Source organism: Mirounga leonina, unplaced genomic scaffold (genome assembly GCF_011800145.1).
Source record: "Mirounga leonina isolate KUSES-001 unplaced genomic scaffold, KU_Mleo_1.0 Mir_127, whole genome shotgun sequence".
Classification (NCBI taxonomy): Eukaryota; Metazoa; Chordata; class Mammalia; order Carnivora; family Phocidae; genus Mirounga; species Mirounga leonina.
In genome coordinates, this window is record NW_023270316.1 from 35,463,673 (window position 1) to 35,491,493 (window position 27,821).

Here is a 27,821-nt window from a genome sequence, read left to right on the forward strand (position 1 = left end):
ACCAAAATAAATAGCTGTAATAGTTGAAATTAGTTGCCTCTAAGAGGTACAAAATATGTGGGAGTTGGCAAAGTTTTTTTTTTTTTTTCTTTAGAAGTATTCTAGAACCGTATGCATAAAAATGTAATGAAAAGACAAACAAGGATGCCTGGGTGGCTCATCAGTTAATTGTCTGCCTTCAGCTCAGGTTATAATCCCAGGGTCCTGGGATCGAGGCCCACATCAAGCTCTCTGCGCAGCGAGGAGCCTGCTTCTCCCTCTGTCTGCCGCTCCCCCTCCTTGTGCGCTCTCTCTCTCTCTGTCTGACAAATAAATAAATAAAATCCTTAAAAAAAAAAAGGAAAATAGAAACAAAATAAACAATTTAAATGCAACCAAAAGTACAGAATAATAAAAATTAGAAAAAATAAAATTAATTTAATGAAAAACAAGTTTTTGAGGTTGAAATTGAAACCTCATTCAAACTATGAATCTGGTGTAACTCCAATAGCCATATTCTTTGGAGTTTGGCATGCCTATGCTGGACATAGGTTCCATGTGTTCACTCTAAATGAATTATTTTAGACTTCTATTTTAACTATTACAGAACTTTATTGTGATGGATCAAGATATCACTACGTTCATTTAATAATGAGTGTCTATTTATGTATTAAATATTCCTGTCATTTTCTCATTAACAAACAACATGAAAAATACTATGATGTGGTGCTAATGAGATCATGAACATAAAGACAGGAATGCTAAAATTATTTACTAATGCTTAGATTTAAGTGATTGTCCAGTGAACAGTGTTCTAATGCTAACATTAATTTTTAGTTTAATACTAAAATGGAAACATGAAAGTAAAATATTCATGTGGAAATCTCAGATATCCCTGAGATGACTTTCGTGATACCTAAAATTCATATATGACATTGTGGACAGTGGTGGCTGCCTTGCTTATTTTCTTTCCTTCCTTCCTTCCTTCCTTCCTTCCTTCCTTCCTTCCTTCCTTCCTTCCTTCCTTCCTCCCTCCCTCCCTCCCTCCCTCCCTCCCTTCCTTCCTTCTTTCCTTCCTTGCTCCCTCCCTCCCTCCCTTCCTTCCTCCCTCCCTCCCTCCCTCCTTTCCTTCCTTCCTTCCTTCTTTCTTTCCTTCCTTCTCCCTTCCTTCCTTCCTTCCCTTTCTTTTTTTCTTTCCTAGATTAAAATAAAGAGAGAAATTAAGATATTCAGGTTATACCTCTAAACTCTCACTGAATAGTCAATTGAAAGGAAAATCTAAATGGCTGCAGAGTTGAAATTTTCATATATATATTAAATATAAGAAATGACTTCTAGATTCATAGAAATTCTCAAACAAATCCTCTTTTTTTTTTTTTTTTTTTTTTTAGAGAGAGAGAGCTCACAAGCGGGGAGGGGCAGAGGGAGAAAGAGAATCTTAAGCAGGCTCCACGCCCAGCTGGAGCTGATGCAGGGCTCCATATCACAACCCTGAGATGATGACCTGAGTCGAAATCAAGAGTCAGATGCTTAACCAACTGAGCCACCCAGGTACCCCAGAAATCCTATTAAGTAGGTTTCATTTTGCTCCTTTTAACAGAGGGGAAAACAGAGCCAGAGAATTTAGGTATCCTGTAGTTAACAAATCTACAGAGGTCAAATATCCAGTCAGAGACAGATGATTATACCCCAAATGCCTAACTTCATTTTCTTCTCTGAGGCTGGGTTGCTCCCTCTAATCTATTAAAAAGTGGTTGCTTTCAATTTAACTATACAACTCTAACCATTTTTGAGCAAAAGCCTATGCTTGCCCATCTTCCTTTGTTCAGTGTCAGTATTACTAATTTCAGTGCATTCAGTATCATTTTTAATAAAATTTCATTCTATGATATTCATAAAAATAAAATATTTTCATAAAAATATATATAATGAAACATATGTTTCAGTGTCTAGTGAGATCACTGTTATCATTAGAGTGCAAAGTTTAGGGCCAATCTCTAACAATTATGTTTGTTTTGAATCTGATACGATTCTGAAAACTGTTTCTTGAAGATGACTTTTTCTTATCTCCATTTAAATTTCTGGATATTGTAGATTGCATAGGAGAGACTGTGGGAAGGTTAACTGCATAAACATTTATCATTTTTAAAACAAAATCACATACTGCAAAAGACACATAGTGAAGCACCAACTTCTACATACCATGAGATTATCCACTTCCAGGATGAGAACCAAAAATGGATCAGCATTCTATGTTTGGTTTACATCTGCCTTTTATGTATTAGGAAATACTCTCTCAACCACTCCTATTTACTTCATCTTTTCAGATGGGAAAACACTTTTCTCTGAATTGATGACTACTTATTTTTCAGCTAAAGTAAATACAGGTCTATATCTCTTTTCATTTGTGTGAGAAGCTGACACATTCTGTCACAACATCGCTTGAGTAAATGGGAAAGTGACAGCTTCCTGGCAAAATTTTAAAGAGATAAACATGTATTTTTGTTTAAACAGCCACTAAAAAAATCAGATAGAAGCTTTCCAGGTTGAAAGGATAAAGAATGCATGAGTGGTGCAAATTGGTAAATGAATGCACGTTCAAAAACTTCTGATGTTTGCCTCTGCAATTTTAACCACAGCTCAGTGTTTTTTGGGATTAAATAATAAGTCTTCAAAGAATAAATTCTATCAAGATGATAGAATTATCAAAAAGTAGATTAACAGGATTACAAAAACCACACAATAATATCCTTAGAAACAATTCCAAATTGAAATATCAAATATTTGCTTTTCCCAGCTTTTGAAATTTGTTTATTTTCGATTCCTAGAAATTCTATTACTGGTTTGAAAATGGCTCTGAGAAAATTACTGTTACTTAGTCTTTAATACTTTTAAAATAATATGTTTTATAATGTTTTCCCTTTCTAGCTATTTTACTGTTATCATATAAGCATTACTATTTTTATCCTGGCTTCTCTTAGAATCTATACACATAGTGTATATATACCAGTATAGTCAATTTTTATCTCAAGTAACAATGTTACTTACAAAACTTGTGTTTTTCCTTCTTTTTGCAACTGAGTCTTTAAAACAGAATTTTATAATTTACTATCAGTTTTTATAATATAGGACGAGTGAACACTTTCTATTAAATTTAGCATAAAGAATTTGGTAAATAAGAAAATTTGTGTTAATTCTGGAGACATAAGATCACATGAATGTCAGAGGTAGGTATTGAATACATCATTATTGGATTTTATGGTTCTCACATTTATAATTCCTGTTGATAGTAACCTTCTCTATATCACTGCAGGATTCTTCTTCAGAATTTCCTGGAGCAAGTAAACTAATGTTTAATCTTACAGATTCTATGTTGTTCCAATAACAGTCAGTGAGCCTTCCATTGAAACAACCATAATGTATTTCTGTATTCCTGTCTCATCTCATTCCACACCTCTCCAACCAAATCACAATTCTTGGAAGATGAGAACAGCAGGGGATTTTAATTTTCTTTTCAGTTACAAAACAGAGGTTGAGAGTCCTAACCTTTACTTCTACATACTGTTACTGATTAAGTAGAATCATATACTGGTAACTGATGAGTTGTATGCTTAACACAATGACTGGCAAATAAACCAAACCAGAATAGTGTTCAAACTATTCTGATACTTAAGCTAAAAATGGATTTTCTTTATAGAAGATGATTGAAGAAGAGTCATAGATTATGAAATGTAACCTGGGCCCAAGGGTGCAAGAGTGTCTGGCTCTGAGAGTCCCAGACAATCCACTTGTCACTGACAAAATCCAAAGGCAGAGGGACAGTGGTAGCGAAATGAGAAAGGAATATATTTCAGTGAGGTCAGCATCAGTGGACTAATGTCCCAAAGCCTATCTCCAAAGTGCTGAAAATACTTCTAGGTTTATACAAGGACAATGTAGGACAAAGGTCAGTGGGTCCATGCAGGGAGCAGTAAAGGGCATGTTGGTCATTGTCTTGGAGTCAATCATACAGGGTCTGGCTGGCTTCAGGGCAGTCATTATTGCCTGGGGTGGTAGTTTCGGTTTCCTCTCACAGGATGCTTTGCCTGAGTTAAAAGATAAACTGGAAAGAAGAACTTAATCAGTTCTTCGTTGTTTCGAAACTTTTGGAACATGTACTGTTAAGGTTTATATGTGAAAAAAAATTTACTAATCTACATATTTATAGAAGCATCTAATCCTGAACTCCATCATGAACTTTATCATGTGCCTCCTCTGACAGTCTTTCTGATTTCCAAACAGGGAGACCTTGGGATTGCAGTCAAGATGTTCAGGAAAAAGCAGAAGTGGATCAGCCAAAATGATATTAACTGTGATGACCAGGATCTCCATTTTTCAAACCTGAGTATCGAACTACTCTGAAGCAAGAAGGAAGAAAGGTGGGCTGAGATTTAAATAAACAGCACATTCATTTTTACATTGTAGTCTCTTGATTAACAGTAGAAGACATCACTCCTGAAAGCATCTGCAGTGTCAGTAATTCCATTAACAAAGAAGCCACTTTATTATCAACATACTGTAGATTCATTTTAATGTGTCATTTGCACTTCAAAGTCACATAACTTTTATTATGGTAAATCAATTAAAACTATTTCTCATGATAATTTATCTTCTGCAGAGTTTATCATCTCAGAGAATGCAATATTTCCCAATTTAACTTCCAAGACAAAAGTGATGTAATTTGAATGCCTTTTACTGAGCTTATTAAGCATAAAGATCACAGAAATTTCAAACCCTGAAAGATAACTGTTTCATCTATGTGATAAAATGGAAGCCACAGTTTTTTGTAGTGGACTATAGGTAGTGGAGACAATATGCTAATTAGTAATATAACCTCATTTACTGATTTTCTGTGTCTCCCATTTTAAAAGATAATCTAGTAAAAGCAGATAGTTTCTCTGATATTACTTTTAAAGAGAACGTAAAGATTTATATAAAAACATTTTATTGAAGATTTGCAGATGAACTGAATTTGAGGATGATAAAGTCACCTGTTTTGTTACTTTCAATGACTTTATAAGAGGGTGCTTCAAAGATTTAATTCTTATCTTTGAAAAATGCCAGTATTTTTCAACAGTTATTGAATATTTCTAAAATAAGCAGTTTTAATATCCTTTGCAGCCTAGAAAATGTTTGTGTGAAATGAGGAATTTTAGCTTTCCTAATTTGAGTAAACTTAAAAGATATATTCAAACACTGGCCACATTTTTTTTTTTTTAAGTTTATTGTCCAGTTGAATTTAACTCAAAAATTCTATCAATACAGAGATAGAATCAAAGATAAAAGTCATAATTTCTTTATGCGTGGTGATCAGAATATGTTAGATAAGTACTGTGTAAAGTACAGGGTATATTTACTTATTAATGCAATTTTAGTAAGGTTCAGTTTATTTTATGATAAAAATAAGCAATTTAAATGGCATTTTTTCCTTCTGAGATATTTATATTTCTTGAAAAACCTCATTAGAAATGGATGCATTATTCATTTTCTTATCATTGTCTCATTTTGTTTCTAAATATTAAGAAATTTGTGCCTAACAAATATCTTTGTACCCATTCATTTAATTTCTGCAAGGAGATTGTAGTATCTACAGGAGAAGTAGCACTTAAAAAAATTAAGTTACTATACACTATCAGAAACAGTGTCCTTAATTTCAGCGTTTGTAATGGAGAAGTTAGAATCTAATATAAAAGAGAATTTTGCTTATAAAAATGACTAGAGAGTAAAATCAAGTTAATTATAATAAACTTCCTGCCTCCCACCATCATAACAGTGCCTGAAGGATTTCCTGAAGTCCTTTGGGTCTTGGCAGAATAATTTGGGCACTGAGGACATTGTTGAAAATCATGAGGATTGAAACTGGAGAGACCTAGTCTAAAACCTGATAGATGTTATGTGTGGTTTTTTTGTTTTGTTTTGTTTTTTGCTTTAGAAACTTTACAGTATCCCATACCTCTTTTATTGTTAGTGGTGGTGGTGATGGTGGTGGTAGTAATGGTGAAATGTAATTAATATCAATTATTTTGAGGATAGTACTGCAAAGCATTTGGAATCTAGTAGCATGCAAATCAAAGGAAATACTTCAAGCTAGGACTCTGATCCCCTACCAGTCTGTACCTCTAACCTAGAGATTTACAGCATCCCTGAACCTCATGGCTATGTATTCCAAATTGTAATTAGGTTTCCACACCTAAGAGATCTTTTTTTTTTTTTTTAAGATTTTATTTATTTATTTGAGACAGAGAGAATGAGAGAGAGGGAGCACATGAGAGGGGAGAGGGTCAGAGGGAGAAGCAGGCTCCCCGCTGAGCAGGGAGCCCGATGTGGGACTCGATCCCGGGACTCCAGGATCATGACCTGAGCCAAAAGCAGTCACTTAACCAACTGAGCCACCCAGGCGCCCTACACCTAAGAGATCTTGAATTTAATCAGTCCACCCTTCTTTTCTTCTCACTACCATACAGTGTGACTACAAAAATAGACCTATATCAACCGGAGGAGGATTTGCAAATGAACTAAATTTCAAGATGTTGCAGTTGCCTAATTTTTTTTTTTTTTTTTTTTTTTTTGCATTTACCTATCCTGATAATTTTAATGACTTTGTAAGAAATTACTTTGGGGCCTTACATCCGTTTTTTATCTTTAGAAACTGCCAGGATATTTTTCCTCCTTCCTTATTGAATCTTTCTCAAATAAGAAGTTTTAATACCCATTTGCAGCCTGAAAATGTTTGTGTGGAAATAAGAACTTTTATGCTTTTGTAAATGGAATCTAGATATTCTGAGGTGATATCCACACTTTTACATTACATACCTCCATTATATTACATGTATATTTATTGATGTATAGAGCATATCTGTGAACTTTTATACTAATGTATTATGTATTTCGAAAATATAATTTAGCAAGATGTCTTCCTAATAAAAGTGGCTTAACATTATCTCAATGTAACTAATATCTCAAGGGGAAATGTACACTTAAGATAAGGCTATTGGTACCCATGGGTGTAAGTCTACTTTTCAATGCAGTTTTCAATTTCAAATCCTGATAACTTTGAATTATTTTGAACAACTTCTTTTTAGACATGGTTATGTCACAAATGTGTTGCCTCAGAACGAGGCAGATGAAGAGAGTTTTGAGCAATAAACTACCAACTCTGCTATAACCTTGTTGCCCTCCTGTACTTAAATCACTGGGACTATCATCAATCCATATTTTGTAGACATCTTGTTTAACTCACTTGTCCATTTTGTATGGGTTGGTTTAGTTAAAACTGGATGATTAAGTAGCAAATCCATCTAATTATGGAAATATACAAGAACTGTTCAGCAATACACCAAACTCCTGAGGATAGCTCCTTCATGTGGAAATCCTGCTCTCCTCTCAAACTTCCATTATAAATGCAACAGACATGAAATAGACCCGAGAAAGCTTACCATGTCAATTAATGCATTCAAGACTTAAATACCTTAAAGGAGCTATCATTTTTAAAATAAAAATTAAAGATAAGTAGAAATTTTAACATTTTCTTCATATATCTGTGTAGTTTGTCTTGTACAACCCCTGGTGTGTTTTAATTCTGTTTTAGAGCTGAAGTATCAGATGCTGCTATTTGAGCACTGTGATTCAGTTTTCTCCCTCCAGATACCAGCACATATATTATAGGAATTCTTTCTCCTGGGGAAATGATCTTACTTCCCATTGTTAAACTTGATCGAAACACAAGATTTCAGCTCTTTGTGTTCAGCTCCATCTGTTACCATTGCAATCGTCTTCCAGAGAGGCTCCCAACCAGAGATGTTCTAAAGTGGAATTGGCTACTATTTGAAACCTAAATGCTACCCTTTCTGCCTTTGAGAACCACACCCAAATCTTTGGCAAGTTTTACTTTAAAACCAGAGAAAAACAAAGGGTTTTTTATCTTCATTTCCACTCTCATCCAGGACCATGCGAAGACTCATGAAGCCACCAAAGTTATGCAGTCCGTGTTCTCAGTGAGTTCTCCACTTCCCTCCTCAAGAGATGCCATCTTATAAATTCAGTGTTTACTTCTTGTTATTATTTTAAGGAAGATCTTGTCAATGATCCCAAGATGCTAAGTCTGCTCTACATGAAAGAGGGGGGAAGGATCACTGGTAATGGTAAGGCACTCTTTACAGGCCCTCCCTGAGGGCAAGTGCCCTCAGTGAGTAAAAATTTATATGTAGCATATCCTTAATAAAGAGCAAATGCGAGAGACGATGGACTGTGAAAAACAAACTGAGGGTTCTAGAGGGGAGGGGGGTGGGAGGATGGGTGAGCCTGGTGATGGGTATTGAGGAGGGCACGTTCTGCATGGAGCACTGGGTGTTATGCACAATGAATCATGGAACACTACATCTAAAACTAATGATGTAATGTATGGGGATTAACATAAGAATAAATAAAAAAAAAAAGAAAAAAATATAGAAAGAGCAAATGCAATTTCTAAAGAGAGAGAGGATGCCAAAGCAAAATAAACAACAAAAAGCTCTTTTAACACTTCTAATCCTTTTTGCTATTATCGCTTTCCCCTCTGTTGTAAAACTTCTTGAAAAAAATTGCTCCCTTTCTTATTGACATATTCCTAAATTCTAAATTCATATTCGTGTAATCATCGTATAAAAATGGTTCTTTGGAATGTCACCACTGGCTTCTCTTCCTTGGGAAATGAAACCAACCACATTTAATAACATTAAGTACCAGGAGAATGTCTTCATTTACATAACTTTAGCATTCAACTGTCTCCATTAATATAATGATATGAGTCTGACAGGAAACATGAATAAAAATATAAAGTTACAGGTAACTTTATTGTTTGTTTCAGGAACTTCCTAAGAATCTATTTATCTGATAATACCACTAGTCTTCCTCAAGGATCCTTCCCATAACAATAGATTATTCAAAGGAGTTCAAAAGATTGTGTACTATTGGAGAGTTCTCTAAAACTCTTCCTCAAAACTCCCTTACCTCAGCCTGTTCCTCAATTGTACCATTATCTAGAAAATATTTCTCAATCTTATCAAACCCCTGCATAAAAAGACCTATCTTATACCAGACCCCCAAACATCCTGCCCTTGTCTTCCATTGACTAAAGAAACAAAAGAGCAAGTTATTTTACAACTGACTTTATAACAGTGGAATTGCAATTTGGGACAAGCAAACAATGGCAAAGCATGGCAAGTCCAAAGAAACAATGGGAAGGTCCGCTTGCATTCAGTTTCAGGAGAAATTGAGGAGGACTGTTTTGAACAAAAAGTTCACTGGAGAAGAACTTTAAGAGTTTGAGGTTGTGGAGGTTTCTTACTGGTTGTGAGGTGTGACTAGTGCCTTATGGGGCAGGGGGTGATCTTCCTTCTTTCTGCTAATTAAGCAGGCAGTAATGAGTGGTATGTGTATTTGCACGAGAGCGCCTCCTTCAGGGCTTTCCTTCATTTTAAATTAGGTTGCCCTTTATTCATTTTCATACTTCCAACTTCCAAAAAGGCACTCAAACTCTAAGGTAGCACCTTCCTTTATTCTAGGAAGCAATGACCTCAACTATGCTTTATTAGCTCGTTATTTGGTGGTGTGGTTTGTTTGCTGTTTGTTTTAGGGACTTAGGTATTTCACATATGCTCATCTGTTCACTTGTTTGTTGTGATATCTTAAAAACAAGTATATATATAACATATATGTACATTCTAAAGAATAGTGTTAATAATTAAATGTACTTTTGCTTTCTGATTATTTATGGTACTGTTATGGCAACCCAGCTTTCCTGCTGTAAACACTTGAAAAGATCATATCAAAAGATCAAAATCACACAAATTTTAAAAGCATCATAGCGATTCGAGACAATGAAGACTAGATGGACTAACATTCCAGAGAGTGGAGATTTCATTCCAAAGTGCAGTCACAGTTGCCTTTCCTGGCCAGAGAGAAAAATTTATCTTTGCTGGCGCAGCCTGAATTTATGTAGGGGAAAGAGAAACCAACAAAATTTTTAACAACTGCGTGGGGTTAGAGTGAGAAAGCAGAGAACTGAGTGTCCTCAAATGTATGGTCCTTTGCTCCACAAGACATTTTCTGTATTCTGAGGCTCTGCAGAAGGTTAAAATGCTCGGTAGAAAGCTTCTGAAAAATAGAGCAAAATTTTATAAAGTTTACCAGTCTTTAAAAAATAGAGATCTGTGGTGAGGGGTGGGGCTGAGGTGGGTAGAGTCTTTCAACAAAGAAGAAATTAAAGTCCTAGAAGGAGAGTTGAATGGATTCTGAGGACCTGTAGCCATATTTCCTCTGGGGGCACTTCCTGATTCTGGGTGTAGGTGGGGACCAAGAATCTAGGCTTGGTCTCTAACAGAAGGTTTTTGTGGAGGAACAGGAAATCAGCAGAGATTTTGCATTCTCTCTGGGTTACAGTGATGAAAGTGGTGACTGGATGGGCCTGAAATATGTGACATTTCTATATATCAGGATGTTTGCTGAAGTCTGAGGCTGTGGGGTGCTGAATGGCAAAGAGCAAATCTAAAACCTTCTGAAGGACAGAACTGAGTCTCCTACTGCCTTCCTAGGCGGAGGAAGTAAAGAATGGTTATGTCTTAGAATCAAGGATAAACTAATGACTGACTACAAAAACTGCAGTCCAATGCCAGCCTAACAAAATTTTTGATTTGATTGAGGCTATCAATTAGATTTTGATGTCTTAACCCAAAGAGAAAATGATGGACTGGATACATCTTTGCTGCTTTTAGCCTACTGCCTGAGCTGGTGGGAGTTTGAATTGGAGACCCTTTACATAATAGCTCGATAGCTGAATTAGAAAAGAAAAACCCCAAATCACCTGCATTGATTGGAGGTCATTGGAGATATTTGCCAGTCTCACCTTTGGGAATAGGGGGACACTATTAAATAAGTAAGGAGTAGTTAAATAGCTTCACCAGAAGTATCCATTTAGCACCTTATTGAAGACCAATTTTTGTTTACATATGTGAAATTTCAACGTGGAGTTGTTTACTTTCTGCTTAAATTTAGTCTGCTTTGGACTTTCCTTATTCCCTTACTATTTTTTTTTTCCTGGATGATTATATCTTTAACCTTCATTCTTAAGTGAATATAAAATTCCAAGTTTATAATTAATATCTCTAAGTTCTTGGGCTTACTCAATTGGTATCTTTTAAGAATTTTGAAAACTGATCACCCCATTATCTCTAGATACTGCTATCTTCCCTATTCTATTAGATGCTTTGGGATTTTATATGGACCTAGTGATGTGCTGGTAAATGTTTAACATTGGCTTTTCAAAATAAAAAAAGACCTGATTATAGCATTTTCAAATTTCCATGGTGTGACTATTACCATCATGGTGAGTTGTGAGCTACCAAAGGTGATGTTTACAAACAGACTTGGAAAGAGATAATGTACAAACATCTCTTGCAAGCTGATCAGAGCTGGTTCTAGCAAACTATTTTGTAGACTTACATTATTCTGTCTTACTGTGTCTTCTGTGTTACATATTTTAGTTGTTCCTCCAGGTTTCTAACATTTGCCTGAGGTATGATTAATCTGCTAATGCAGACCTTGAGTTTTAAATTTCAGTTTTAGGGGCACCTGGGTGGTTTAGTCAGTTGAGCATCTGCCTTCAGCTCAGGTCATGATCCTGGAGTCCAGGGATCGAGCCCCATGGCGGGTTCAGGGATCCTGCTTCTCCCTCTCCTGTTCCCCCTGCTTGTGTTTTCTCTCTCTCTGTCAAATAAATAAATAAAATCTTAAAAAAAATAAATTTTATTTTTAAATTTTTTCATTTTTGGGTTATGTTGAATAAGTTTTTAAATATGCTAGTTTTCTGCTTTCAAGCCTTATATTTATTTCAACAAATACATATATGTTACATATAAATTACATATATGTAGTTATGTATATACAATATTTTGTTTTCTGCTTAATTATTTCAAAATTGTTTTTGGAAATTTTGTCTGTTTTTGCTGGTTTTGATGCAGAGAGCCTTGTTTTCTTTCATGTTTTGTGATTTTTGACTGTGAACTGCTCATTATTTTTGGAAACTTGAGCTGAAGTTAAATTTCCCAAAAAGGATACATGTTTGTTTCTAACAGTGATTTTTAAAAAATTCTCTCTCAAGGTTTTAGACTGTGTACTATAATTTCCTAAAACAAATCAATATGAAAACGAAACCACCTTGTGGTTACAGATTCTCCAGAGATTTGTCCCTTTCCACCTCGTTCCAGAATTGAAAATGGCACGTTTTCTTGCTGTTATTTTCAGTAAAATAGTCTTTATCTCTCATTAATTGTTATTCAGAGTATATACTTTGAGGTCCTGGTTTTACACAGATTTCTCCTATTAGAGTTCCCATGTTACGTGGGCCTAGGGATTTATTTCCTATTCTCTGCAATCTTTAAAATAGTCTTCAAAACAGAAGCTTAAGGTCTCCAGCATTTAGCAGATACCGTCAGGGGGAATCTTTGAGATAAAAATTGGATTTGGTTCTCATCTGATTTTGGCATTCTGGATTTCCCAATTTGGGGGCTGGGAATTGCCCTACCAAGTTTTTGTTTTTGTTTGTTTTGAGGGGTGTCAATTTAACAGGAATTTTATTTGTATTTACCTTTTTACTACTTTTTCAGAATGTTACTTCTTTCACTGTGGAAAGTAACATGAAATATCTGATCTCTCAAGTTACATACCAAAACCTAAAAACAGGATTTTTTTTTTAAAGCCAGAATTTTAATCTAATGAAAATCCAAAGCACAGAATACAGCAGACTATGTCAACACTGAGAGAAAAAGGTTGTGCTTTTAATCTTAATTGATGCATGTTTTATCTTTTCACCTAATCCACTTTTAAGGAGCATTTTCAGTTTATAATAATTTAAATTTAGAACTTTTTCAGATTGTTAAATTAGATTGAATTTGCCTAATTAAATTGACTCACCTCACTTGTTTTACCCAAAGGTTTTTCCAAGTATAGAATGTAACAAGCTAGTTGAGTTCCTGTTAACCACAGACAACTGCATTTAACATGCATTAGTAACATCAAAATAACTTCTGAAACTGAATTTTACTCTTTAGTTGAGGTATTTAAGAAGCATTTGTTTTGAAGTTCTTTCTGGTGTTTAAATTTTATCTCTCTTTTCTCTATAGCTTGTGGTAAAACAGGGTATTTCTCTACTTAATAAAAATTGTCTTCACTCACTGATAGATACAGATTATCAGACCCTTAAAATTGAAGGATTACATTTTAATATTATACCTTTATTGTGGTTCCAAAATTATCTAACAAGAAACTGGTAATTTTTTTCTTTGAGTATGGATATTAAGAATCAAAGCGGGACTTAGTCATTAATAATATACACCTGTTGGGGGAGGTCACCCAAAAGACGTGACCTCTGATTGGCCTGTGAGCTGGACTCAGGCACTGGGAGAGTTCTCTGTCCTTGGTATGTGACTTCCACTTGCTTTTTCTGCTCACAGACCTAGGGATCAAATTGTATATCAAACAAATGTTTTCAGCATTTTGGATTGTGGTAGACAGAATAATGGGTCTCCCAAAATGTCCAGATCCAATTCCCTGCAACCTCTGCACCTGGAAATAGCAAACTAAAACTTGCTAGGTTACATGGCAAAGGGGAATTAAGGTAACATGCAATTAGTTTTGTTAATCAGTTGACTGTCAAATAGAGTAACCTGGGTTACTCAGGTGGGCCCAATGTAATCACAAACATTCTTAAAAGCAGACGAGGGAGGCAGAAGAGAACTAGAGGAAATCCTGACCATGGAAGCGTGGTTAGGGAGCTGCAGTGCTGGCTTTGAAGGTGGAGGAAGGGGTTGTCCCTCCAGGAGATACAATTGGTTGCTGGCAACTGGAAAAGGAGAGAAAATGGAATCTCCCCTAGAGCCTCCAGAAAGAAAAGCATACCTGTCTACACTGAGTTTGGCCAGTGATACCTGAGATGAACTGACCTCCAGAACTGTAAGGTAATATAAATTGGTAAAGTTTTAAGTCACTTAGTTTTTGGTGATTTGCATAAATCTTTTTTTTTTTTTTAATTTACAGCTTTAGTGAGATATAACTGACATGTAACTTCTGTGTAAGTTTAAGATCTATAGTGTAGTGATTTGATACACATAACAATTGCAAAATAGTTAACATTCGTGGTGACTTGTTACAGAGAAAACTTGCAGAGGTATCTGTTAGAGTTCTATGAAATTTATACTTTTGGTACTTAACATTTCATCCGCATTATCCAGAAATCTATTAGTGAACATAATGCAGCTATTTAATACTATTTTCAAAACACTTCGCTAGAAGTTAAAGGTACAATAGTAAACAAGACAGAAATCCTACCTGTGCTCAGAGAATACATAATAATATAGAATTTCCAGCGTATTAACTTTATTATTAACCATAAAAGCAAGCTCATTGGGTATAATACTCTACATAAAGGGATGAAAGCCGTGTCCTCAAAATATCGTTTAATTTTGGAAATTTTGTGGGTATAGAGGAAGATTTACTGGAGCAGACCTGAGGGTGTTGGGTGGAATAATCTCTCCGTCATACCAAATTTCAGTTGCAAAATTGGCCTGTTTGCGTATCTTTCACCACAGTGTCTTGCTGTGCTAGAGCAAGGTTCTCCAAATGAAGGCTGCTCCTTTGTACCTCCTGAGTCTTTACCTGTACTGTTCTTTTGTTTAACTGCTCTTCCCGTTGCTATTCACTTGGCAAACGCATTGCATTACTACTTCTTCACTTTCCCTCAGACTTGACTTATAGGAAGCGTCCATGATCCTCTTACTAGCCTAGGTTATTTTGTCATGTTTGTGTTTCCACAGTTTTCGGTGCTCATCACTATCCTATTTTAAAAGCATATTGAGGGGTGCCTGGGTGGCTCAGATGGTTAAGCGTCTGCCTTTGGCTCAGGTCATGATCCCAGGGTCCTGGGATCGAGCCCCACATCGGGCTCCTGGCTCAGCGAGGAGCCTGCTTCTCCCTCTGCCTCTGCCTCTCTCCCTGCTCATGCTTTCTCTCTCTCTCTCTGTATCTCTGTGTCTCAAATGAATAAATAAAATCTTTAAAAAAATAAAAAAAATAAAAAAAAATAAAAGCATATTGAAAGGAAAATTGTTATGTGACTATAATAGAAAATAGGTGCAAAAGTAAGTGTGTGAAAGAAACCGATTCAGAACCTACAAAGGAAACCTCTGAGAACTAGTTCATGACTAAGCTATAAATAACATTGAAAAATGTAAAAGTATCCTAACATAATATAAAGTATATCAGTATGACAAAAGTGGGCTAATGAGAGAACAGAATTTCCTTGAGAGAACCCTTACCACTTTCTGATGCCGAAAGCATGCCCCCACACCCAGGGAGAAGGATGGAAGTTACTATCTTCCTACCTCAAGATTAGTGCTTTTTTTTTTTTTTCCCTCTCAAGAGACCACTCAGGGAGCTTGGCCTGCATCTCCTGAAGTGGAGATGCTCTGCAAACTGGTGCCTGTTTCACGCCTGAGCAAGCCTGTGTGCCTATGTTGTGGCTGGATGAGCAGGTAGATACTAGCGATAGTATGCTACATTCCTAACAAATGATGAGGCGAGGGATATGAATGTTCCCCAGGGGTCAGGAGAGTTGCTCTGGAGTCCTCACAGGGTCTTCCCATAGTGGTGAAGTATTTACTGACTTTTGTTTTTATGCTCCTTTGATTATAGAATTCCATAGATATTACGTATTTATACCTCTAATACATGGCTGGTGCATTGTTATACAGTAAATTGGATGTTGAATGATGAATGAATGTATGATAAATTGATAGGTTACTGTTTTTTTGAATATTAATCCAAAAAGGTGGCCTTTTAAAAAAGACAGAGGGGTGCTTGGGTGCTTAGTCAGTTAAGCGTCTGCCTTTGGCTCAGGTCATGATCCCAGGGTTCTGGGATCGAGCCCCACATCGGGCTCCCTGCTCAGCGGGGAGCCTGTTTCTCCCTCTCCCTCTGCTGCTCCCCCTGCTTGTGCTCTCTCTCTCAAATAAATAAAATCTTAAAAAAAAAAATTTACAAAACAACACTTTCCCCTCTAATTTTCTTAATATTTATCTTAGGTAGAGAAGACATATTATTAGTTCTGTCTTTCAGATTAGGTAACCAGCTCAGGAAGAAAAAACTAATTATATAGTTAATAAGAACAGAATTTGTTTTTCTAATTCTTCTTTCATTGCATCATGTTGATTTAAAATGTCAATTGAATTAAAATGATGAAAGGGTCCCTATTTTGTGTACATGGAAACATTAGATGAACTTTTTGAAAATTGTCATTTTAATTATCATGATAATCAATATGTAATTTATTGGTTGAAAGTTGAAATGAATAGAAAACCGAGAACTTAATGTACCAGGCATACTATCTCAAAAATCTACATGGATGATAAAATATTCCAAGTATTTTTACTTTTTTTTTTATTAATAACATTGCTAATTTAATAGCCACACCTTGACCATGCAGCTTTTTTATAGAATCCACTTTCATTACTAGTCAGTTTTGCCAAGTAAGCTTCAGGGGGAAGTAATTAAATTTAATAGAAGCCACCTTCATTTTGAATCTGCCGTCAATTTAAAGCCATGGGGAAAGGTAATTACATTTAATAGACACTACAGTTTCTAGACGAAGATGTACGGTATGTGACGTTAATCATTAGCCCAACAGTCTGAAAAGTAAAATCTCACTTAGAACAAACTCCCTGTAAGTAAACTAGACCTTCCTTTTTCCTTTTCAACTTAATAGAAGTAAAAAAATGATGCCTATTTGGCTCTTAAATATGTTATTGAACTCTTACTCAGAAGATCCAGTTCATTGATTTCAAACAGTGAAACGAAGTTAGATGGCATTTATGAATCACACTGCGGTATTATTAACTCTTAAGGAAATATATATTGATAATATTTTTAAATATTTCTTAGACTCAATAACCTCTTTCTCTTTCCTAATTGCTGAGGTTGGCACAATAAACTACTGTTGTTGTTTTAATCCATTCTTATATTAGTTTTTTATGCTGTGCTTTATGTAAATTAAAGATGTTTGTTAAGTTTCAGTATATAGGAGTTTTAAATCAGTGAAAGATCATAATAAATATGAAAGCAGAACATTCCTTTTTGGTAAACACATCTACAAGCCTGACTGCATTTCACTAAGCGTTTTATAGGTTCATTATGCCATTTGGCTCACATTGAAGTCACCTTAGATTTAATTTTTATTTCTTCAGGGTGTATGAATAATTTTTGGCTTCTGTTTAGACATTTGATTTTAAAGATAGTTTTCAAATCAAATTTAGATAATGAGCTCCTATATAGTTCCCATGGAATTTCCCAAGAGTTCGTGGAATTAAAAATGCATCTAGAATTGGTAAAATTTACAGTGCTATTTTAGGAATCTAGGATTATTACTCTTCAGTGATAGTTTTATTCAACACTTTCTTACTTGTACCTATTCAGGCTAGCATAGTCCTATATAGAGAGAGACAAGGAGAGAAGAAGAATATGAATGGGAATAGTTTTCAGGATTGAAGACAATCAAAAATAATATCTTAATTGAAAATAAAGTTGATCTAAATAGCATCTTGCCACTTAACTAAAGAATAGTAATAATTATAAATCTATAACTGTTAAGACAATTTTTTTTAGAACTGAAACACTGTAGAAAATTTTGTAAGGAAATTTTAAGAAGTTGGACATTTACCACTTGTGATAAAAACAAAACCACAATTGTCCTTTTTTAAAACATCTATACTTCTCACTTTTAACTAGCAATTTTTTAAGAACTGTGGTGTCAGTTTTCTTTTTTACTTCTGTTGAGTTTGCTCATTTTTCAAGTACTTATTCAGACTCCATTGGTTCATTATCTCAGGGGATAGGTTTCTTTAAGACTAACAAATAATTATGGGGTCAGGTTTCACTGGATTTTTAAAAAGATTCATCGTGTTTAGTGAAGTACGATTAAAACAGTTGATTGATCACATCAGGTACCCTGGTTGGATGTCTAGAGGCATCCTCCATATTTATGAATTAAATTTGTTCATTTTCAAAAATCTTAAATATTCAGTATTCATTTATAGTTTATCTGAACAATAAAACCTGAACAATTAAACAAGCTCTATGGTTTTCTTTTTGAACTCAACGTTGCTTATCTTACATGTTTGCAACAGCCCAAGGATAGTTAAATTCATACATTTTTAATATTAGTAGTTTTTCTATTCATCAACCTTTTTATCATACAGTTTAAGTATAAAGGGGAGTTTTATATCACTATCTACAAAGTTTAATAGTCTTTAAAACTTTTCAGTGTAAAGTTTGGTGTTAAAAAAAAAAGTTTTTGAAAAGTTGCTTTTTATTTAACCCATATCAATTGCAAAGAGAATGCTCCAAGGGCATCTATTTACACAGACTATTCCAGTGCCCAAGTGTTAGAAAATAATATGCCTTGGTCAAATGATATTTCAAAACTGTTTAAAATTTAAAGTTTTACATTTATCTTTTTCAAATGCTGTATATAAAGAAATACCATAAAAGCTGCTAAAGCAAATAATCACAAAAAAAAATTTTGTAAATTCAATGAATTTTTGATCCCCATGGATTTAAAATATAGCAAAACAGATTAACTCCAAAATTACAGTGTGGTGATTTAGGAATAAGGGTAATATTTTCAGAATAGTATTGTTAATTGTTAGTATTGGTGGATGTTGCTTGAAACCAACCTCCAAATAAGGTACCTGATACCTTCATATAATAAAAATACATTTTACTTGTGGTACATTGTGTACATCCATGCTAAAGCAAGTATACTCAAGAACCTAAGTTTATGAGTATTAGAGTTGAATAATAGAAAAATACAAATTGACTAATCTGTAGCCCATACCCAGCCATGTTGATCCTTATTGTTAAACTGTTGCTTCACAATGTCCTTTATAGAAACTTCCATGTGAAATAGTCTCTGCTTCTCTAAGAGGTCTGCCTACTATGGCATGAAACTCTTAATATGTTGCAGTAATACTTTATATCCCCATTAATATATTTGTCATGTTCATCTGAAAAGTAAAGGCTTACTATAAAAAAGAATGCCTGTTGGCACTGAATATAGCAACAAACAAAATCTCACATGGATTATACAATTAAGTGTATTTTAATACTTTTAATGAATCTGTTTATCCCATTGTGGGCTGAACTATTATTTATTGAAATGTTACTTATTATCCATACATTAGTACGTAGTTTCGACTGGTACAACAAAGAGCTCCAAGAATGCAATGCCCAAACAGGATAGTTTATTTCTCAGTTAAGTAATAGTAAAAAGGAAATGGGAAATTCCTGGCGAGTAGATTTTTGCTCCACAAAACTGTCCAGAGATCCGGGTTCTATTCATATTATTACCACACCATTCTCTAGAGTAGCATTGTGCATCAGAAATATAAGGCAAATCAAATCAAAAATTAAAAAAAATTCTAATCCTATTAAAGATAAAATTAGTTTTAATGTATTTTATTCTAATATATTTCAGATCTCCAGCATGAGATCTAGATCAATTATTGAAATATTTTACCTCTTTTTTTCATACTATATCTTTTCTTTTTTTTTTTAAGATTTTATTTATTTATTTGACAGAGAGAGAGACAGCGAGAGAGGGAACACAAGCAGGGGGAGTGGGGGAGGGAGAAGCAGGCTTCCCGCCAAGCAGGGAGCCCAATGTGGGACTTGATCCCAGGACGCTGGGATCATGACATGAGCCGAAGGCAGATGCTTAACGACTCAGCCACCCAGGCACCCCTTTTCATACTATATCTTAAAAAAATAGGTGTATATTTTGTACTTGCAATTCATGTCCATTTGGATTAGCCACTCAATTTGGATTAGTGTCTGCTATACTGGACCATGTAGCTATATGAATGGTGGAACCTGGCTCATGACCACTATATTTAGTACCACCCTTAGAGCTGGGCGGGAGGGACTGCTTCCTTGCCTTCCATGCTGCAGAAGGGTCCTACTCCTTACTCTACACTTCTCAGCATGTAGTGGTGAGCCCAAGAACAAGGGTATATGTGACCTGAAATCTGTGCTCCTCTTTTTAGACTGCAGTCAGAGTACCTGGGAACTCAGAATTTCCTTCCAAAAGTTTCTTGCCTACAGGGCCAACACTGTTTTTCTGAAGGTAAACCTGACACCAGTGTGGATACCCATTAACCTAAAGGATGACAGTTTGGTTGGGATATACATGGGGCTTGGACGTGTGGTGGTCTGGAGTATTCATGCATGTCTGCAGCCAATCTCACTGTGAAGAAAAGTACATGAGGCAGGAAGAGTGTACTAATCCATCATGGACTTTGGTCTAAGTGCCAGGTTTTCGAGTATTCCTAGTTGTGACACAGTATGTAGATGAGTGGAAATTCTAGATTTAAACCTGGACTTTCAGGTGGTTAGGAAGGTGAAATTATCAAGTTAGAAGGCTACAGCATACTTTATATAACTGTTATATTGATATGTCTCTTAAATATTTCTACATGTATGCAGATGTCCATTTGTACTCTCCAGTCCTTGCAAATGTTAAGGAGGTGCTTGGTTGCATCTGTACTCCGCATGTAGGTGAGCGAGTAAAAGAGGGAAAGGTATTCCCACTCATGTTAAGTGTAATATTCAGAAATTTCAGCCATGATCTCTACTCACAACCCATGATGAAAGCTTAATTACCTAGATTCAATTAACTGTGAAAGAAGCAAGGAAATACTGAGGTGAGAAGCCATTTGACTAGTTAAAATATCTGTAAATGTATTAATATATAAAAAAGAAAATGAATATGGGGGAACAATTAGAGGTATCAGCTACAGCCCAGCATGTGCTTAACATTTCCATCAGCTTTCCTGGTGCTAAGTAATCACCCATGCCTTCAAAAAGTTTAGAGTTTAGTGTGGAACAAGACAACTAAATAAGCCATCATATTACAGTGTAATGAATCTTGTAATAGTGTTAAACATAGTCCAAGTTGCTTTGAAGGGCCAGTAAGAGCAGCGGCCAGTATGTTTTTTGGCAGAGGAAAAACTTGTCTAACCATATTATTTTATCATAAACACATGATAGTACTCCGTGAGTATTTGCTGGATGAGTTAGCTTCCATTAGACCCATTAACAAGCATGCCATAGTTCTTTGTTTTTACATTGAGTCATTTTGATCATAGATTCTCAGAACATGTAGAAAAAACAAGTTATGAATGGTTATTCAACTTCTTAACCAGAAAATAATTCTTTATGGTATTTGTTAATATGTCCTCTAAGTCCTGCTTTAACTTCAGCTACTTTTCAAAAATGTATTCTTACTAATTATTCTAAGCCTCAGGGCATTTTGTATATTTCTCTAATAGAGACACATTATATTGTGATATACTTATTAGCTCTCTGTATCTATGTTTCCCTTGCTAGAGCGTGGCCAACTCAAGATGAAGCTGTATCCTATTCATCTTTATTTTCTAGCATATGTCCCAGTAGATAACATAGTAAATACTTAGTAACTAAAAATGCTCAAACAATTTGTAAAAGCTTCATCTTTCACAGCTGTGAAAGGTCTAACATGTTCTTCTGCTTGCAAGCTAACAAATTAGTCCACAGGAGCCCAGAAATCTCTAGAAGAGAACAGAGCTCACAAAGCAATCTTATCCATTCCTCCAAATAGCCATGAAGCAACATGAGGGCTTGGTATCCCCTGCATGTACAGGAGTTGAGGCATAGAAGAACCCCAAAGTTGGGGAAACTTGGAGTTTATATAGGGCAGCTGGCTCATCTGTTCCTCTGCACCTCAGGAGAGTGAGAGAGAGACCCTTGCTATGGAATACAAAGAAATCCTCTCCAACCTTCTCCGTAGGACCTATTTTTAGCTTTTCTCCATCACCCTGGAATGTAAACCCATGGCTTCCAGGGGTAAGGATACTTTAAGCCCTTCCAGAGCAATACATTGTGTGCCTTCTAAGGTAACCTTGTCATTCAGTCATCCTTTAACCCAGGAGCTAATGTTCTTTGCTCAGAAAGTCTTTATGTGGGGGAATGTGAAAAATAGTTTCCCAACCTAGTTGGTAAAGTTCAAAATAAGAACCATTTGTGAGGTGGTTTTAGTTTTCTAAAGTTTTAGAAATGAAATCTAACTAACCCTATATATATGTTGGCTGTTAAGTCATTTGAAGCTATGTTCCTGTTATCCCTTTTCCAGCTTCAAGATTTCCAGTCCCTTCTACTTTCAATTAAAGAGGCATCTAGAGTTCTTTTTTTTTTTTTTTTTGTAGAACTCATTATGATTATTGAGGTGTCAGTATGAATTTTTTAAAGAAGGAATTAGCCCATAAATAAATTTAACTTGAACTTGCTGAGAAAAAACATTTATTAAATACCATGATCTAGGTAAGAACCTGGTATTGAAACAGACTGGTTTATCTGCATCAAACATGTCTAGTTAGACTACTTTCAACCTGTATAATTGTTTTGAGAGGGAGAGAGCAATTGCACATTTTTTCCTCTTTAATTTTTTATTATGTTCAGTTAACCAACATATATTACAACATTAGTTTTTGATGTAGTGTTCAACGATTCATTAGTTGTGTTTAACACCCAGTGCTCCTCACCACACGTGTCCTCTTTAATACCCATCACACTGTTACCCCATCCCCCCTCCCTTCTGTAACCCTCACTTTGTTTCCTGGAGTCCAGAGTCTCTCATGGTTTGTCTCCCTCTTTGATTTCTTCCCATTCGGTTTTCCCTCCCTTCCCCTGTGGACCTCTGCGCTGTTCCTTATGAAAACAGTATGGAGGTTCCTCAAGATGTTAAAAATAGAGCTACCCTATGATCCAGCAATTGCACTAGGTATTTATTCCAAAGATACAAATGTAGTGAAAAGAAGGGGCACATGCACCTCAATGTTCATAGCAGCAATATCCACAATAGCCAAACTGTGGAAGGAGTTGAGATGACCTTCAACAGATGAATGGATAAAGAAAATGTGGTCCTCTTTTTTATTTTCATCACTGCAAGTATTTTGAGCCCATGGTCTTTTAAAAATTGTCTTACATTTCTTCCCAACTTTGATTTTTTTTTTTTTTTTGAGCTTATAGTTCAGCAGAGATGGAACATGCAGTAAGTTACTAGTACATTACAGTGTGGTAAATGCTATTCCAACATAGAAAATGGGCTTTCCTATCAGACTGCAAGGTCAAGGGTGATCTCCTAGCAAGAGCAATGCTTGAATAGAAGTTGAAAGGTAGACTAGGATTTAACACTAGAACACAAACACGGTCCATCAGAGTTCTTTGTCACTCTCTCACGGAATGGCCTTTCCTCCAATTTACAATACCACATTGCACATCACCATCGGAGACCTCCACAGACTAGCCCTTACTGTCCACATTTCCAGCAACCTCTATTCAGGATTACTAGGTATTGTTTAAGAAAACCAAGGCTTTTCTCTACTGCTCTCCTTTTTTTCTTAGCCCTCATTAAAATCCTCCATAATGTCCATTCACAGCAATGCAGGCTTTTTCTAGCAAGCAGCTTGAAACTCTTCCAGCCTCTACCCATCAACCAGTTCCAAAGCTGCTTCTGCATTGTAGCTCTTTGTTAAAGCAGCACCGCCATGTCTCCATTACCAGTTTCTTAGTCCGTTCAGGCTGCTATAACAGAATACCATAGATTAGGTGGTACAAAGAACAGAAATGCACTTCTCTTCTGGAGGCTGGGAAGTCTAAGACCAAGGTGCCCCATATTGTGTCTGAGTCTCCTTCCAGCTTCATAGATGGCGGTCTTCTCACTATGTTCTCACATGCTGGAAGGAACAAGGGAGCCCTTGGGGACGTCTGATTTTTTTTTTTTTAATTTTTAAATTCCAATAAAGTGAACATATAGTGTTATATTATTGTCAGGTATATAATATAGGTAGGGATTCATAATTTACATTACTCTGTATGCATCATGGTAAGTGTACTAATAACCCCTGTCACCTATCTCACCCATCCCCTCACCTACCTCCCATCTGGTAACCATCTGTTTGTTCTCTATAGTCAAGAGTCTGTTTTTTGGCTTATCTTCGCCCCCCCCCCGCCTTTTTGTGTGTGTGTGTGATGATTTTTTTTGTTATTTTTTTTAGTTTTTATTAACCTATATCATTTGTTTCAGGGGTGCAGGTCTGTGATTCATCAGTCTTACACAATTCACAGCACTCACCATAGTATCTACCCTCCCCAGTGTCCATCACCCAACTACCCCATCCCTTCCACCCCTGCTTCCAGTCCAGCAACCCTCAGTTTGTTTCCTGAGATTAAGAGTCTCTCATGGTTTGTTACCCTCTCTGGTTTCATCTTGTTTCATTTTTCCCTCCCTTCCCCTATGATCCTCTGTCTTGTTTCTCAAATTCCTCATATCAGTGGGATCATATGATACTTGTCTTTCTCTGATTGACTTATTTCACTTAGCATAATACCCTTTAGTTCCATCCACGTTGTTGCAAATGGCAAGATTTCATTCTTTTTATGGCTGCATAATATTCCATTATATATATACACCACATCTTTATCCATTCATCTGTTGATGGACATCTTGGCTCTTTCCATAGTTTGGCTATTGTGGACATTGCTGCTATAAACATTGGGGTGCATGTACCCCTTCAGATCCCTACATTTGTATCTTTGGGGTAAATACCCAGTAGTACAATTGCTGGATCGTATGGTAGCTCTATTTTCAACTTTTTGAGGAACCTCCATACTGTTTTCCAGAGTGGCTGCACCAGCTTGCATTCCCACCAACAGTGTAGGAGGGTTCCCCTTCCACAGAAGTTGCTGTGGCTGAGGTTGAAGAGGTTGCTACCTGTGCTCTCCTTTAGGATTTTGATGGACTCCTGTCTCACATTTAGGTCTTTCATCCATTTTGAGTCTATTTTTGTGTGTGGTGTAAGGAAATTGCCCAGTTTCATTCTTCTGCTTGTAACTGTCCAATTATCCCAGCACCATTTATTGAAGAGACTCTTTTTTCCATTGGACGTTCTTTCCTGCTTTGTCGAAGATTAGTTGACCATAGAGTTGAGGGTCCATTTCTGGGCTCTCTATTCTGTTCCATTGATCTGTGTGTCTGTTTTTATGCCAGTACCATACTGTCTTGATGATGACAGCTTTGTAATAGAGCTTGAAGTCCGGAATTGTGATGCCGCCAGCTTTGCTTTTCTTTTTCAACATTCCTCAGGCTATTTGGGGTCTTTTCTGGTTCCATACAAATTTTAGGATTATTTGTTCCATTTCTTTGAAAAAAGTGGATGGTATTTTGATAGGGATTGCATTGAATGTGTAGATTGCTCTAGGTAGCATAGACATTTACACAGTATTTATTCTTCTAATCCAAGAGCATGGAACGTTTTTCCATTTCTTTGTGTCTTCCTCAATTTCTTTCATGAGTATTCTTGACACTCTGTTCTTAAGTCCAGTACTTTTTTTTAATGGTCATTTAAATTCTCTATCAGGTATATTATCTCCATTTTTGCTTAGCATGCTTGCTGTGTTTTTTTGTTTTTTTTTTTTTTTTTTGTCCTTTCATTTGGGACATACTCCTGTCTCCTCATTTTATCTAACTTTGTCTCTATTTCTATGTGTTAGGAAAGTCTGCTACATTTCCTGGTCTTGAAAGCCGTGACCATATGAAGAAGAGGTCCTATAATGCCCTGCAGTGCAATGTCACCTCTTCACCAGAACCTGGTGTTTCAGGTATGTCTCCTATGTGGGTTGCATGTACCCCACTATAGTGGCTGAGCTGCTTTTGCCTTTAGTCCAGTCATCTGCACTGACTTGCTGCTTGTTGTGGGTATGGTTTGGTCTTGTTTTGTTAGTGGACCAGGCTGGGGTCACCTAGGTGTTGAGTTGAATAGACTAGGTGTTTGCCAGAGATGCAGTATCATGGAACTGTAGGGCATTTTCCCTGTGCTGTCCCCTGAGAAGGTTTTGTTGTTGGGCAGGTCCTGCCATCAGACCAGATGTCTGCCCCAGTCCACTGCTGAGTCTTCAGTAGGATTGGCATCTGTGGTTATATTTTACTCTCCTTGGGCAGGGGGAGAGGGGTCACTTTGGTGCTAGTTCCTGTCTGGGCTGCTTACATATTTCCATACTTGTGGCACTACTTTGAATGGCCTCTAGCCAAAGGTATATTGAAGGGGTCAAGTTTGCAGGAGAATGTGAGGATAGGGTGTGGTGATCGAGGTCTGTTGTGAGAGGTGAACTGGTGCTGCTTTAGAAAACTGGGGTGGGGTGGGGCTTTTTTGCAGGAAAGTGTGAGGGCAGTGTCCTTTGCCAGCCGGATAGATGAAATGAAGCCTCATGAATCTCCCAGGGCCTGTTTGCTGTGCTAAGGCTGGGGACTTGTGTCCTCTTGCTCTCCTGGCTCTCCAAGAGTAGAGCCTACTGATTTTTACATTTCCAGGTGTGAAGTCCCATTGATTGTGAGAATTCACAAAATTATGCCCCTCTGGTCTTAATGTGGTCCCTGTGCCTGGGGTGCTTGGTATGGGGGTCTATCTTTCCCCCCTTTTTGCACCCATGGTCTCCCTCCCTCTGGTAGACCATCCCAGTGGTCCATTTAGCTCCAGACCATGTCTTTGCCCTTCCTACTATTTACTGTTTCTCTACATTTTTAGCTGTGGAAGGTCTGTTCTGCCAGTCTTTGGGTTATTTTCTGGGTTATTTATACTATGTGGGTGTTACCTAGTTGTATCCATGGGATGAGGTGAGCTTAGAGTCCTCCTACTCTTCTGTTTTCCCCCATAAGTACAGGGATGCATTCTATGGGTCCTTTTTTATAAGGGTGTGAATTCCATTCATCAGATCTCTGCCCTTATGACCTAATGGCCTCCCAAAGGCCCTACCTCAAATCCTATTACATTGGGGATTAGATTTCAGCACATAAATTTTGGAGGAACACAAACATTTAGTCTATCGCAATTATAAATTAATTTTAAATTTATATGAAGACTTTTGGCCAATTTTTACTTGTTCATGCATTAGAAACTTTCTAATGATAGCAATCATAGTACAATAGTACAGTTATGTTGTATAGTTGTTGCTGTGTATGGAATTAGTAATATATTTCAAAATATGGATGTATTACTGAATTATAAATATGCATCTTCATTTTTATGTATAGATCAAAAGAGCATTACAGGAACCACACTTAAAAATGGAACAGTTACTTCAAAATGAACTTGAAAATGCATTAAAAGTAGAGGCAGGTGGCGAATGGGCAAAATGGGTGAAGGAGGATGGGAAATGCAGGCTTCTAGTTATGGAATGAATAAGTCATGGGAAAAAAAGGCACATCATAGGGAATATAGTCAATAACATTGTCATAATGTATGGTGACAGATGGTAGCTACACATGTGGTGAGCCTAGCATAACATGTAGAAATGTTGAATCTGTTGTACCTGAACCTAATGTAACATTGTATGTCTACTATACTCAAATAAAAATCATTAAAATATATTTTCTATGATATACTTAATTGCCAGAAACTGATGTTGTATAATCTGTCACTTCAGTAATGTTTCCAATATATTCTTATTCCTTTTACCAGTGCTATTAAGTGGATTGACCACTCTATACAGAGTATCATTTCTCACCTTTCTCAGTGTTTGAATTAATTGAACTTCAGGGATAGCTTATATTACATTTCCAATTTAAAATAAATATGTTGATATAACCTAACTTCTTTCTATTTCATTAGTTTAACAATACCAAATAACAC

The 27,821-nt window shown here is 36.2% G+C and overlaps 1 long non-coding RNA gene across 1 annotated transcript; it reads left to right on the plus strand.

The window, feature by feature from the left end:
• The first annotated feature begins 3,889 nt into the window (after nucleotides 1–3,889).
• On the plus strand, nucleotides 3,890–25,789 carry LOC118009149. The gene is made up of 3 exons (XR_004678824.1): nucleotides 3,890–4,397; nucleotides 7,962–8,012; nucleotides 25,687–25,789. It is a non-coding gene; the product is annotated as an uncharacterized LOC118009149 (long non-coding RNA).
• Nucleotides 25,790–27,821: the final 2,032 nt, after the last annotated feature.